This window comes from Macaca thibetana, chromosome 4 (genome assembly GCF_024542745.1).
Source record: "Macaca thibetana thibetana isolate TM-01 chromosome 4, ASM2454274v1, whole genome shotgun sequence".
NCBI classification, from domain to species: Eukaryota; Metazoa; Chordata; class Mammalia; order Primates; family Cercopithecidae; genus Macaca; species Macaca thibetana.
The window spans coordinates 35831420-35844451 of record NC_065581.1 but is presented as its reverse complement, the minus strand read 5'-3'; the positions used below and the strand labels follow the sequence as shown (position 1 = coordinate 35844451).

At 41.8% G+C, this 13032-nt stretch overlaps 3 protein-coding genes and 1 pseudogene across 10 annotated transcripts in view; 2 read left to right on the top strand and 2 right to left on the bottom strand.

The window, feature by feature from the left end:
- The window catches only part of RPS10 (ribosomal protein S10), a 624010-nt gene that overhangs the window by 15149 nt on the left and 595829 nt on the right, over nt 1-13032 (top strand). The gene's annotated exons all lie outside the window — the stretch shown is intronic.
- TAF11 (TATA-box binding protein associated factor 11) overlaps nt 1-13032 on the top strand; it is a 322409-nt gene that overhangs the window by 172074 nt on the left and 137303 nt on the right. The gene's annotated exons all lie outside the window — the stretch shown is intronic.
- ANKS1A (ankyrin repeat and sterile alpha motif domain containing 1A) overlaps nt 1-13032 on the bottom strand; it is a 192227-nt gene that overhangs the window by 53586 nt on the left and 125609 nt on the right. The gene's annotated exons all lie outside the window — the stretch shown is intronic.
- LOC126952825 (10 kDa heat shock protein, mitochondrial-like) lies at nt 4831-13028 on the bottom strand (annotated as a pseudogene).

The window sequence follows — 13032 nt, the reverse complement described above, 5'->3', positions numbered from 1 at the left end:
AAGGAGAAAGCAAAACTAAGTGGCAAAAGGTACCAAGGTAGCAAACTAATACACCTCTAAGAAATTCATCAGTAGACACACAGATACACCCCTGGTAAAAAGTACACAGCAAACCTAAACCTGCAACATTATGTTCTCATAATGCCACATACAGCAGTTGAAAGCCCGGTAATAGTGGGTGCTGAGGAAATGTTGCTTTGTGGAACCATTGACCAAAGGAACCTGAGTGTTAACACCACTGATGACTTCTAACAAGTACCTTAGTGGAGTTCTCTTCCAGGAACAGGACCCGATCCTGCCGCTGAATAGGCTGCAACATCCAGCCTGCTCAGGTCCACCTGGGGAAGTGAACCCCTTCCAGAGCACAGAGAGACGTTAATGCATCTCTGCACGAGAACCAATAGACTCGTTCTTCACTGAGATCAATCTGTGTTTCCATCCTCAAGGGGCTGGCAGATTTTACATTGAAATCTTTGTCAGCAGTGAAACAAATGCATCCATCACTAAGCTCCTGCCTTAGAAATGGGCAGTTCTTGAGTTGTTGCCCAAGATGAAAAAAGGCCAAAATCTAATTGAACCTACAGGAAGAATTTAGTACAGAGACACAGCGTTATCTGAACTGGAGCATGGCCAGACCTCTAGGTTAATACCCCAACAGGAGAGACTCATCAAAGACCTTATTTCAGGATCAGCAGTAATATTTTCGATTCTTAAAAAATGGGCCTTGGAAATTTTTTCTTTAACCCAATGAATTCCACCAGCATCCTACACGTCTGAGATGTGAACTCTCTCCTCTACTAAATGCCTATAAGGCCCGTAATGGCTGTAAGCACATGGACCCAGCTGAGGATTTGTTTAGTTCTGCTTTGCTCTGCTACAGCAAGTCCTTCTGGAGACCTGTGGGAACATACGGAGCTACCCCAGCAGGAGCTGACATTTTAACAAAAATATACCATATCTGGTTTGGTTCTTTTCTTCTCTCAATCTAATTTGGAATAATAGGGGCCAAGAACTGTCCAAACTATTTCTGTTCTTGACTTACATATATGATACTTAGAAGCAGAAAGACTGTTAACACCAATGTGACATTATCAAGGGGGATTCTATCTGCATTCTTTATAAATGTTAATTATGTATGGAGGCAGGACCGGGCAATGAATGAAGTTAGCTTAAAACATGCATTTGACATTTAAATGCCAAATTCATCTCCCCCTTTCCAAACCAGCTTGTTTTAGTGAAATATTTTTACCTTTAAAAAATGGGTGAGGGAGGATTAATTTATTAATTGAGAAAGTCATAAGACATTCAGTATATGTCTCCCAAAATCTGCAAATTTCTGTGCTCACATCCATGAAGCAAATTATTCTGAATATGCTTTAGAATCCCTAAGTTGTGGCATAAAAGGGCTCTTTACCTTATTACTAAAGAAAGAAAAAGAAAATAAAATTCCAAATTTAAGGGCGAGGTAAAGGAGAAGGGCTTAATTATTGTATCTCCTTCAAAAAGAAGAAAAACAGGTATCTATCTATGCCCAAGCGGAGCACGTCTTTAGCAATCCATACCTTGAGTTCTTTGGGGGAAAACATGACATTTTAAGGACTCAGGACATCCCACATCCTTCTGAGGCCCTTAATCAAGGCCTTGCATTTCTAAGTACCCATTTAGGGCTGGGGAGCTGGAGGGCTTGTGAAAATGAACTGTGATTACTACTCTGGAAAAGGTCTCTCATCTGACAGGGGAGAAGGACCATGCACACAAACAAGAGTAGCAAAGCATGCAGTGCCAGCGGAAAGAGCTGCTGATGGAAAGACCTCTCAAGCTCAAAGTGCAAGGGGGCAGGTTTTACGGCAGACAGAGACTTGACCCCATCCTCTCCTGAGCCGCATCACTGTTTACTGGGCTACTGAGCTCCTTCAGTCTCCCTAAGCCTGACTGCAGAGAGGCCTCAGGGCCAGTTCGTCTAATGGGGCCTCGCCGCACCTCCCACACCTTGCCCAGCACTCTGCTCTTTTTCTTCAAGAGCACTTATTTTTGCTTGGGGTCATATTTTTATTTGGACTTATTTAATACCTATCTCTCCCTTTAGGGTCTAAGTCCCTCAAAAGCTGCATGTTGGTTTACAATTTCACTTCTGTATGCCCAGCTTAAGCACACAGTAGGCTCTCCCTAAGTGTGGTGAATGAATGACTAAGCCTCTAATTAAGAGTGGAATTTCAACAAAAAGAAGTGGAGAAAGCCACCCCAGTAGGGAGAATAGTATAAACCAATGTGTAGGAGAAAACAGTGAGTATAGGAATTAACTGAGCTGGAAAAATAGGGTATGAGATGAAAGAGAAGGCCAGTTACAGAGGTTGGGCCATGGGCTCATTCTCTGGCGAATCATGCACTCCAGGCTAAGGAGTCTGCACTCTGAACCATAGCAATAGGGAAGCAAGGACGTTTTTTTGTTTGTTTTGTTTTTGTTTTTGTTTCTTCCCCCGAGACAGAGTCTCACTCTGTGGCCCAGGCTGGAGTGCAGTGGCACGATCTCAGCTCACTGCAAGCTCCGCCTCCCGGGTTCACGCTATTCTCCTGCCTCAGCCTCCCGAGTAGCTGGGACTACAGGTGTCCGCCACCTCGCCTGGCTAGTTTTTTGTATTTTTTGGTAGAGACAGGGTTTCACCATGTTAGGCAAGATGGTCTCGATCTCCTGACCTCGTGATCCGCCCGTCTCGGCCTCCCAAAAGTGCTGCGATTATAGGCTCGAGCCACCGCGCCCAACTGCAAGGACGTTTTTAGTCAAGGGAGGATAACACAAAATATTTGAGGAACATGGTAAGGCAGCCACAAGTAAGAGGAGCTAGAGAAGCCCAGAGGCAAGCAGGGAGATACTGAGGTGGTGGCTGCTGAGGATCCCAGATAGGTGAGTGTGAATGGAGGGAAGAGATTTTGGAAGGAAACCCTGGTGACTGGCACAAAATGGAGAGAAGAGGAAGGGTTCTGGTCAAGAGCACAAGGGGACTTGAGTGACCCTTTACAAGGCCTAGCTCAGGGTCATTTAGACAACATAGGCTTTCCCAGGACTCATCTGTCCTATTGATTTCAAATGAAAAATTGGTACAAAAGCATCTTTACCTGCAAATTAAAGTTATGGTGAGTCATGTAGCTGCTAAAAAATGCCTGAGCAAGTCTCATGGGCCCAGAGCAGGCCATTATGCTGTTGGGTGGAGAGTAGGTAGAGTCACTGTTATGTGATGGGGCACAGGGAAAAGCTATATTGATTTTGCCAAAAAAGCACAACAGGGGAGAGGCTGAGCTGTATCTCCAGGGCAGAAACCACAGGATAAAGCTTTAAAAGGCAACAAGCACTTCCACTCCACAGAACCGCTTTCTGTATGGCCTCCTGATGGAGGTTGTGGTACCTCTGGAAGCATTGTGCACACTGTCTTTGACTTGGGCTCACTGACAGATTGAACCCTTAAGTTTTCAGGAGACTAAGAAGCCCATCAAACCCCTTGATGAAGCATTATCACGTGGCCTGCGACATGTAAATCTCATCATAGTGTACCATGCAATGTACATCATATACAAGCATCTGTAACAATGTCATACAATTTTAAGAGGATGTTCACCAAAGGGCCAAGACAAAAGCAGTTTGAAAATAAGCCATCTGAGGTGAGAGAGAAGAAACTGGGGTGCCTGGCAAGGAAATGAGAAGGTTTGAGGGTAGGAGGACATAATTGTAGCTTCAAATATCTGAACAACTATTATGGAGGACTGCGTGCATGACCTACCAAGAAGGTAAAACCAGAATTGATGGAGTGGAAGTCACAGATTTTAGCTGGATATGAGAAAGGATTTTTCATTATTTCATAGACGTAATGGTGGATGGCAGAGGGGGTTACTTGTGGTTTACGAGCAAAAGTTGGAAGATCATTTTTATTTATTTATTTAGTTACTATTATTATTTTTAAACCAGTCAAGTATAGTGGTAAAGAAGATCACTTTTAGACAACACAGAAGTGACTTTGTTCATAAGGGAGCTGGACCACGTGGTAACTAGGATTCCTTCCAAATTCCGAATTTCAGAATTTGCTGGAAATCATCGCCTCACTTTTCAAGTCACAAAAGAAAAAGCTAACAGCCCCCCATCTTAGAAAGCAGTAAAGGGAAGAAATGCTTTGAGTCTTAATATTATAGTAAAAAGGAAACACATGCTTCTCCCAAGAGACGCCTTTCCTAAGTTGCTTTCCTTCGTAAACAAAGAGAAATATTTTTGTCTGCAGTTAGAGGGAAAGAGTAAGCTAATGCTGCAATAATTTGGGTTGAAACAAGAGGAAATGAAAAGTAACTGCTAATTAATGCCAAAATAAAGGTTTAGCTCACCTATATTCTAAATACAGTCTTGTGTATTAGAAGATGTAGTTTCAGCTGGTTTCCCTCATTTATCAACCCTAACATCGTAGGCAAGTCATTTCAGCTCTCAAAGCTTTAGTTTCTTCACCTGGAAAACTGAATCAAACAGTGGGCTGAATCAAATTGTTGCTAAAAATCAACAGGATGCCTAGCACGCCTCATAGCAAAATGAATTCCGAAGAAACAAAGATTTACACCTGAAAAATGAAACCACAAACTACTAGGAGGAAATTATGTGTTTGTGTGTGTGTGTGTATATATATAGAATGTGTAACTATATATATATAAAATATATTTGTAATCAAATAATATATATTTGTATATTACATATAAGTATATATTATATATGTAATTATATATGTATATGTAATATATATAATGTAATTATATATAATGTATATATACAAATAATATACATATATTTATAATCTTAGAGTAAGGAAAGTCTTCTTAACTGGGATGCAAAATGCAGAAGTTGGCTGGGCGCAGTGGCTCACGCCTGTAATCCCAGCAATTTGGGAGGCCCAGGTGGGTGGATCACCTGAGGTCAGGAGTTTGAGAACAGCCTGGCCAACATGGTGAAACCTTGTCTCTACTAAAAATACAAAAATTAGCTGGGTGTGGTGGTACATGCCTGTAATCCCAATTATTCAGGAGGCTGAGGCAGGAGAATTGCTTGAACCCAGGTGACAGAGGTTGCAGTGAGCCGAGATTGTGCCACTGCACTCCAGCCTGGGTGACAGAGCAAGACTGTCTCAAAAAAAAAAAAAAAAAAAAAGCAGAAGTCATACAAGATTGATAGATTCAACTATAAAAATTCTAAATTTCTACATGTTAAAAAAAACACATAAAAATGCCACAAGGCCAAAAGACAAATTATATCACAGATAAAGGGCTGATTTTTTCCAAATATAAAGATCTTCTACAAATTAGTAAGAAAGAGATCAATTCAATAACAACATTAAAAAAAAAAAGAGAGAGAGAGAAAAGGAATCTAGAAAATAGTGTTTTGTAAACATGTAAAGAGATGCCAGTGTCACTCATAATAAGAAACACACTTTAAAACTAACCCAAGATAACATTACCAATCTGTTAACCAAAAAGAGACTAAAAGGCTGACCACCCCCATGTTGATAAGGTGTTTACATGTTGTGGGTAGAAAAGTAAATTTAACACGCACAAACTCTTTCACACAGCTGTTCAGCTTCTGGAAACATCTTACAATGACTCTGTACAAGGATTTGCATTGCAGCAATGCTTTAATCAGTAAAAGCCTGGTAACATGTAGAATGTCCATCTACAAGAAACAAAAATAAATGATAGTATATGCACACCACGGAATATTATGAACAATAAAAAAGAAAACTCTTCATGTACTTAATTAGAATGATTTTCCAAAAATTACTATTACATGAAAAAAGCAAGGTTCAGAGCAATACACATGAGACAGCACCATTTTGTCTTTTAAAAAGAAAAATGCTTAACATGTCAGAAATGCTTCTATATGCAGAGAATATTTCTGGAAGGATATTCAAAACACCAGGGAGAAGAACCGGGAATCTGGGAGACTTATTTTTCACTATATAGTCTTTAGTGTCTTTAAAATTTCACCTAGATTCAGGTATTATAATTTAAAAAATACAAAATCCCTAGGGCATAAACATTCCATTTCTAGGGTTAGCTTTGTCTAGATTTCTACATACAGTTAGATATGGAGTAAGATAAATATTCCCTCCAAGGACACAGAAACAGCCTAAGACCTTGAGGCTGGGAGATCTCCACCCCTGAAGTACAGTGTGAAGATGGGATGCCAGTCCTCTGCCACCGCACCCAAGTTCCATGGCGTTCTTCACTGTCCTTTGGCCCAGTACAGAGGGCCCCAGCTGCAAAACCAGGACTTTATGCCCACTGCACAACGGATATAAGGCTCTTCCATGCTTTTGGGGGAACTTCTGTTGAAAATAACTAGATCCAAAGTGGACAGGAAAGGAACCAGAACATTTACACAAACCACAACTTTTTAGCTGAGTTTACAATGGCTTCCTGCCTGTTTAAATCAGGACAGCCAAGAACAGACTGCCAGACAAATTGTCATTTGTAGGCCCCTACTGAGCTTAGGCAGTTTTCCACCTGTCCAGGCAAATAAACAGGCCGCCTTGAGTTATGGACAGGTGGGCCCTGTGGCGCCAGAGACTGGGCCATTAGAGCTTGTGAGCAAGGGTAGGATGCCTGGGAAAGATACGCTCAGCATCTTGGCCCTGCCCAGCAGCTACAGGCCACAGGCATGCTTCTTACCCACTGGCTACTCACCTGATAGCATCAAAAGGAAACATCTATGGAGAAGAAAGCAGGACAAAGGAACCCTAGGCAGGGAGGGTAGTTGTCCATGAAAACAGAGTTGAGGTCAGAGAGCACATCTTTGAGGATGTTGGCATAACACTGGGGGTCAGGAAAAGAGCCTGTGTTGTTTCTGAGGGTCACACATTTCAAAGGAAGTGAAAATGAGGTCCAGATTAATTGTTTTCTCGGAGTCCTATATAATAAAAATCCTATCCCCCAGTGTCTGGCTGCCACTCCGACCGCATAGCACATCTCTAAACAAATTAAAGTTCTCTGGGATATATATACACACATGCGTGCACACATACACAGACCACCTTCGTATCTGGTCTCTAAGAAGCTTCCTCTACCCTGATGTCCCCGAAGTCCACTCAGGGTCAGAGAATGTCTGAGGCCGCCAGCATCTCCCTCTCTTACTGGTTGTAATTACCTATGGGTCTGGCTCCTGAGAGGATGTACTTAAGATTCATTGGGGCGAATTATTTGTGGTCAATGCTCTTTTAGGACATTAGCACCATTTCTGTGTTCCAAGTGGTGGTGGCATACCCTGAACTCACCTTCGCTGCCTCCATGAACACCCAGTCAGTCGGCCTCCCTCACTGGACCTCCCATTTCCGAGATTTCTGGCCATCTTCTGGTCTTAGCGATTTTGAATTCTCTTCCCTTTGCTTCACGATCCTGGTTTTCAGATTTTATTTCTGCCTTGAGTATGCAATGAGCTCATGGAAAGGCATTTCCTAAGACAATGACCTATAACCCAGCCCCTCCGCCAGAACTCACCCAACATCCTTGCCCAGGATGACAACAAGAACAATGATCAAGTTTGAGAAATTCTGATTTCATTCTAGGTCAACAGCTTTTTAAAAATGTGTGTTTTTTTAAACACATGTTTAAAAGCATGCACCCAACAGCTTAAAATAAAGAAATCAAGGGAAAAAACCAAGATGAGAAAGGCCACAGGTAGCAATCATGACTAAAGAAAAAGGAAGTTAAAAGTAAAAGTCAAGTTATAAGCTATATTTGTAAGACAATATTAAGTGTAGGGTAGAATTTTCAATTTCTCCTACAGGAGAAATTAAGAGAAAGTAGCCCAATAACCACTCCTGCTTCTCCCTCCCTACCCCAAGCACGCATGGCTTGCTCCCTCACGTCCTCCTCAAAGGGGCCTTCCTTGGCTGACTCACCTAATGGCAACCCTCCTCCCACCGCACCCTCTAATCCTGTTCTTAGCTGTATTGTTCTCATAAGCACTCCCATCATCAACTACATACTATGATTTTTACCTATTTATTCTTTTTAAATTCTCATTCCTCTCTAGCTTTCTAGAATGACAGCTCCATGAGGGCAAAAGGATTTGTCTGTTTTGTTCATTGCACTTAGAGCCTACCTGGAAAAGAGCAAGTGCTCAACAAATTAGCTGAATGAGTAACTGTAATACAAATATACTTCAATTTTATACTATTATTACTGATTATGTAAAATACCGCTACTTGTTCTCAGACACAATTGCTTAGAATAATATAAAATGAACTATTATTCCAAAAGTCATGTAAAGTCACGCACTCTGTATCCTCCTGATACTTTATTAGAAAAACAAGATACGAAACCACAACCGAAGTATAAAAAGAATATACCAGAAAATGTTTCCTTCTGTGATTCTCAGCATTTGTATGGACTGGAATAAAGGTCAAATTCCTCTCATCTATATTCACCTACATTCATTGTCACCCAAACTTTCAGTCTGGGGTTAAAAAAAAAAATGTAACAAAACAAAAAAGAGAGAAAAGGAAAATTCTCCTTTTGCTGGCGATTTTGCAAATACCCCAAGTCCCTCCCTGGGCTTGATGGCGCCTTCTTGCTGCAGCTAAAGGGAACCAGGCTGTTTAGTGGGGGACCGAGGCTGGCGGTGTGCGTGGTAGCCTGCCGACACCACAAGTGGTAGAAATGCTGGTGCAGAATAGAAATGTGAGTCAACCCTGGAAAAAATGTTAAAAAGAAAAAATAAAAGCAAAACCCCTCTGGCGCAGAGGGCTGAGAGGCTGGAAGAGAAGCCCATCCTTAACTCCACCTGTAAAAATAAGAATGAAAAGGAAAAATGAATGAGAAAAGTAGGGAGGAAGAAAAAAAGACAAAAAGGCATAAAAGAAAAGGGGAGAAAGAGCAAAGGGAAAAAGAAAAAGGGAAACGGATGAGTGACAGACAGGGACAGCAGCAATGGGGAGATGCATCGGTGGGAAGTGAAGTGGCAGCGGCAGGGAGGGCGCATTCCCCTTGCTTTCCAGCACCTGTCCAGTTAGAGGCATGATGGCAGCAAGGGACCAGCAAGCGGGAGAGAACACACCAGTTTTCTCATCACCAGTCAATTGCAGAGCCAGGACTAACTCCCGCTCATTCACAACACTGTGGAGTTTCTCCTGTTAGCATCAAGACCATGGAAATGCACATATACATACATATATACACACACACACACTGCATATATATACACACACACGCATATATACACATCTATAATCTAGGCTAACAAAAATCACTTCAATAGAAAGGCCAAAACTGTTTATTTACGGCTGCCTATAAAATAAATGAGATTATTTTTAAAATATGAACAAATTACCTCAATATTACCACACCACCTAAACCCAATGGAAATTTAAAGGGTGTTTCATCTAGGATAAAAGTTGTGACTACTGCGTATACTTGGAAACAACTTAAACAGACATTCCAGGCCCTAATCTTTCCCCAGAGGTAGGAGTGTCACATTCTTCTTCAGGGCGGGAGGGCTTTGCTCAGCACAAAAGACTACACAGCATGCTTGTTTACATAACGAGGAACAATGCACACTGCAGAATATGGCGTGGGAAATTTAGTCATCATCAGTGGAAATGCAAATTCCTTATTTTACATTCTTCTTTTTGCACACCTAACCCCCAAGGGTTAAACGCAGCCAAAGCCTCTACGGAGTTGAACCAATCAGCTTGTCTCTTGATGACATCATGCCTCCAATGGGACAGAGCTGGAAAGGGCGAGGCAGCGAGGCCACTTCTGGACTTGGCCTGAAAGGGTGCCCTCCCAGTTGCTGCCACTTCACTTCTCAGGAAAAGGATTCAAGAGCCAAGGGTCTCCTCAACTACCATTTCAGACAAAGCCAGGACATTCCCAAAATCCTGTGCCAGAAATTATTCTCAACTTATACAAAACGCATACAAAGCAAGTCCTTGCTCTTCACCCATCTCCCACTTATTTAATATTTATGAAAGCTGATTACAAAACACAAATTTATCATTTAAGCCTTTAGTCAAGTTTTAAATGACTCCAATGTTTATGCTAAGCAGAGAAACAGCCTTCTGTGGTTTTCTCTTTCATAAACTTCAATCCCATTCAAAGCAGGTGGGAGGCTGATCTGGTCATCACAAACTTTTTATCCATTCAAACCACAATATGACCAGAAAGACGTTTTTGTTCTTCCTACAAGGTATTTATCTCAGATGTTAATTGGTGCTGGTTCTGTGTGCTGTGGGTACCTCACACTGTGCAAGAGACAGAGGATGAAGACACACAAAAAAGAAATTCTGCCACAGGAGCACACAGCTGAGATGCCGAGGACACTGCCAGCTTGATGAAGGGAAAACAGGTTTCTTTCCTATAGTAGGAAGTGGGAAAGGCTTAAAGTTTTGGATTTTTAATTTTGTTAAATTTACATATTTTTATTTGGAAATATCTGTATCAGTGCAGAAAAACGAAGTTTTAGAGACACTGGATGCCATTACTTTATATATCATTAGTTTATTATAAAGAAAGAAAGTTTAAATAAAATTTATGAATTTATTATAAAGACAGACATGGAAATTATTTATATGATGAAATATTTCAGGACTTCAGTGGAAGGAGCAGCTTCACGTGATGTCATTTCAATAGTGATTTATTTCTGTCTGCATTCTTTCCAAGAATGTCACCATCTTTAAATAAGAAATAATCCTGTCACCTAGAACTACTTTGGTGCCTCTATATTCTGGCAGAAGAATTTTGTCTCCAACTTCCACGCTAATTGATCGAATCTTTCCACCCTTTCCTTTATAGCCTGATCCAACAGCTACCACTGCTGCTTGTGATACTTTTCTGTGAGATTTTCCTGGAGGCATAATGCCTCCTTTGGTCACAGTTTCAGCTGCACTCCTTTCAACCAATATTCAAAGAGTGAAAGAAACTTTCTACATGCTGGTCCCGCCATGACTCCACTGCCACAGCTTTGGTGCTTCCAGTTAAATGATGAATTTCTCCTGCTTCCCAGCACTCTCAATATCTAAGCCTTGCAGTTCATTTGCAAATGAAGATTAATTTACAATTTACATGCTAGAGCCATGTTTACTGCTCCAGCATACAGCCATCTATGCTTGCTCAGAGTTGATAGAAACACAGCCAAAAACTGCTGTGTCACTCAGGGTCCCTGCAGGAAAAGATGGCACAAATTGTGCACCTGAAGGAACTTAATAATGGGATTATTTACACAGGGCGGGGAGCTAGTCACAATGTGGAGCCTTAGGTAAGGTGCAGGGAGGGGAGCTAGTCACTATGAGGAGCCTTAGGTCAGAAGGGTCAAAGGGAGGGACCATTTACTAGAACCCAGAGAGAACAGCTATTGGGAGAAGGTCCCTCCAGGAGTGGTGGCTTTCAGTAGAGGAACACAGCCAATCCAACAACCCCTTGGCCTATTAATGTACATAGGCAGATAGAAAAGGGTAGGAACTGGACCTGAAGGGCAGGTGGAAAATGACCTGTGCAGCATCTAATGGTTGGAGAACAGTTTCAACAACAACAAACCAACCAACCTTATGATATAGCCATATAAGAGAACACAGCCTTTTTAGAATGATGGTCTGAATCCAGATTTTATTGATGCTGTCATGGTAAAATATCTACAACATGCAGTAACTAGGTAAGAAAAGCAAATTATAATTAGTAAATACACTAAGATGCCAAATTTGGATATGTATTAAATGTTAACAGAGGTTAAGTGTGCATGGAGGGATGTAGGTGAATTTCCCACTCCTTATCTATATATTTTTAAAGTTTTATTTATGTACACCTCAGTTTGTCCTCTATTATGTCCCAAGCATCATTAAGGCAACAAAGAGTGCTTTGACTTGACTGGAGAACACAGAAAATAACTAGTGAAGCTTGGATTCAGATCTCCTCTTAGGCTGAGCTCTTTTAAAGGCAAACTATGACTTCTTTGTCACCAAAAATACAATAGAAAATAGGGAGAACACTAGTGTCATTAACAGATACGATCACAGAGGTTTACCTTAACCAGGCCATCTTTCAGAAGTCAAGTTGCTCAGGGTAGTTCAACAGGGCTGCATTAACCCACAATAAAGAGCAGTCTCTATTTGGAGAAAATGACTCCCAGATCTATTAGACATACATGTTCCCCAACTGGAGAACATCATCCCAACCAACCAACCAACCAACCAACCAGCCAGCCATTTGCTGGCCATTATGTGGAAGAATATATTTGAAAAATAAATTGTAGAGAAGGCTGCAGATTTCTCTCCAATCTCTCTTCTCCTCTCAGGGAGTTCAACAGAAAGCTCGTTAACTTCTCAAATGAGAACAATGGGGAAGATGCCTGCCCTACTTTCTCAGGCTGGGTGGGCTCTCCCATCCCTGCAGTGAGGCAGAGCTGTGTAGGAGGATCACCAGTTGAAGGGTTTGAACTCCAGTGGTTCCCCATGACTCTGCCACCACTGAACAACAAAGAACCTCCTGCAAAGAGCTCTGCCTTTTTGTTTGTTTTGAGACAGAGTCTCACCCTGTCACTCAGGCTGAAGTGCAGTGGTGTGATCTCCGCTCACTGCAACCTCCGCCTCCTGGGTTCAAGCAGTTCTCTTGCCTCAGCCTCCTGAGTGGGTGGGCCTACTGACACATACCACCATGCCCGGCTAATTTTTGTATTTTTAGTAGAGATGGGGTTTCACTATTTTGGTCAGGCTGGTCTCGACCTCCTGACCTCAGGTGATCCACCTGCCTCGGCCTCCCAAAGTGCCTGGATTACAGGCGTGAGCCACCATGCCCGGCCTGAGCTCTGCCTTTCTTAAGGTCTGAAGGCACTCCAGGCCTCAGTTCCCATTCTCAGAAGCTCCAAGCACAATAGTAACATTAATATCTACCACTTAGTCAACACTTTATGCATGCTAGGAACTATGCTAGGCAGTTAAACACAACTCTAATTGGTAAAACACTCTGAAACACAGATCTAACTGCCTCAGTTTCACAAATAAGAACAACAACAGTGAGCTT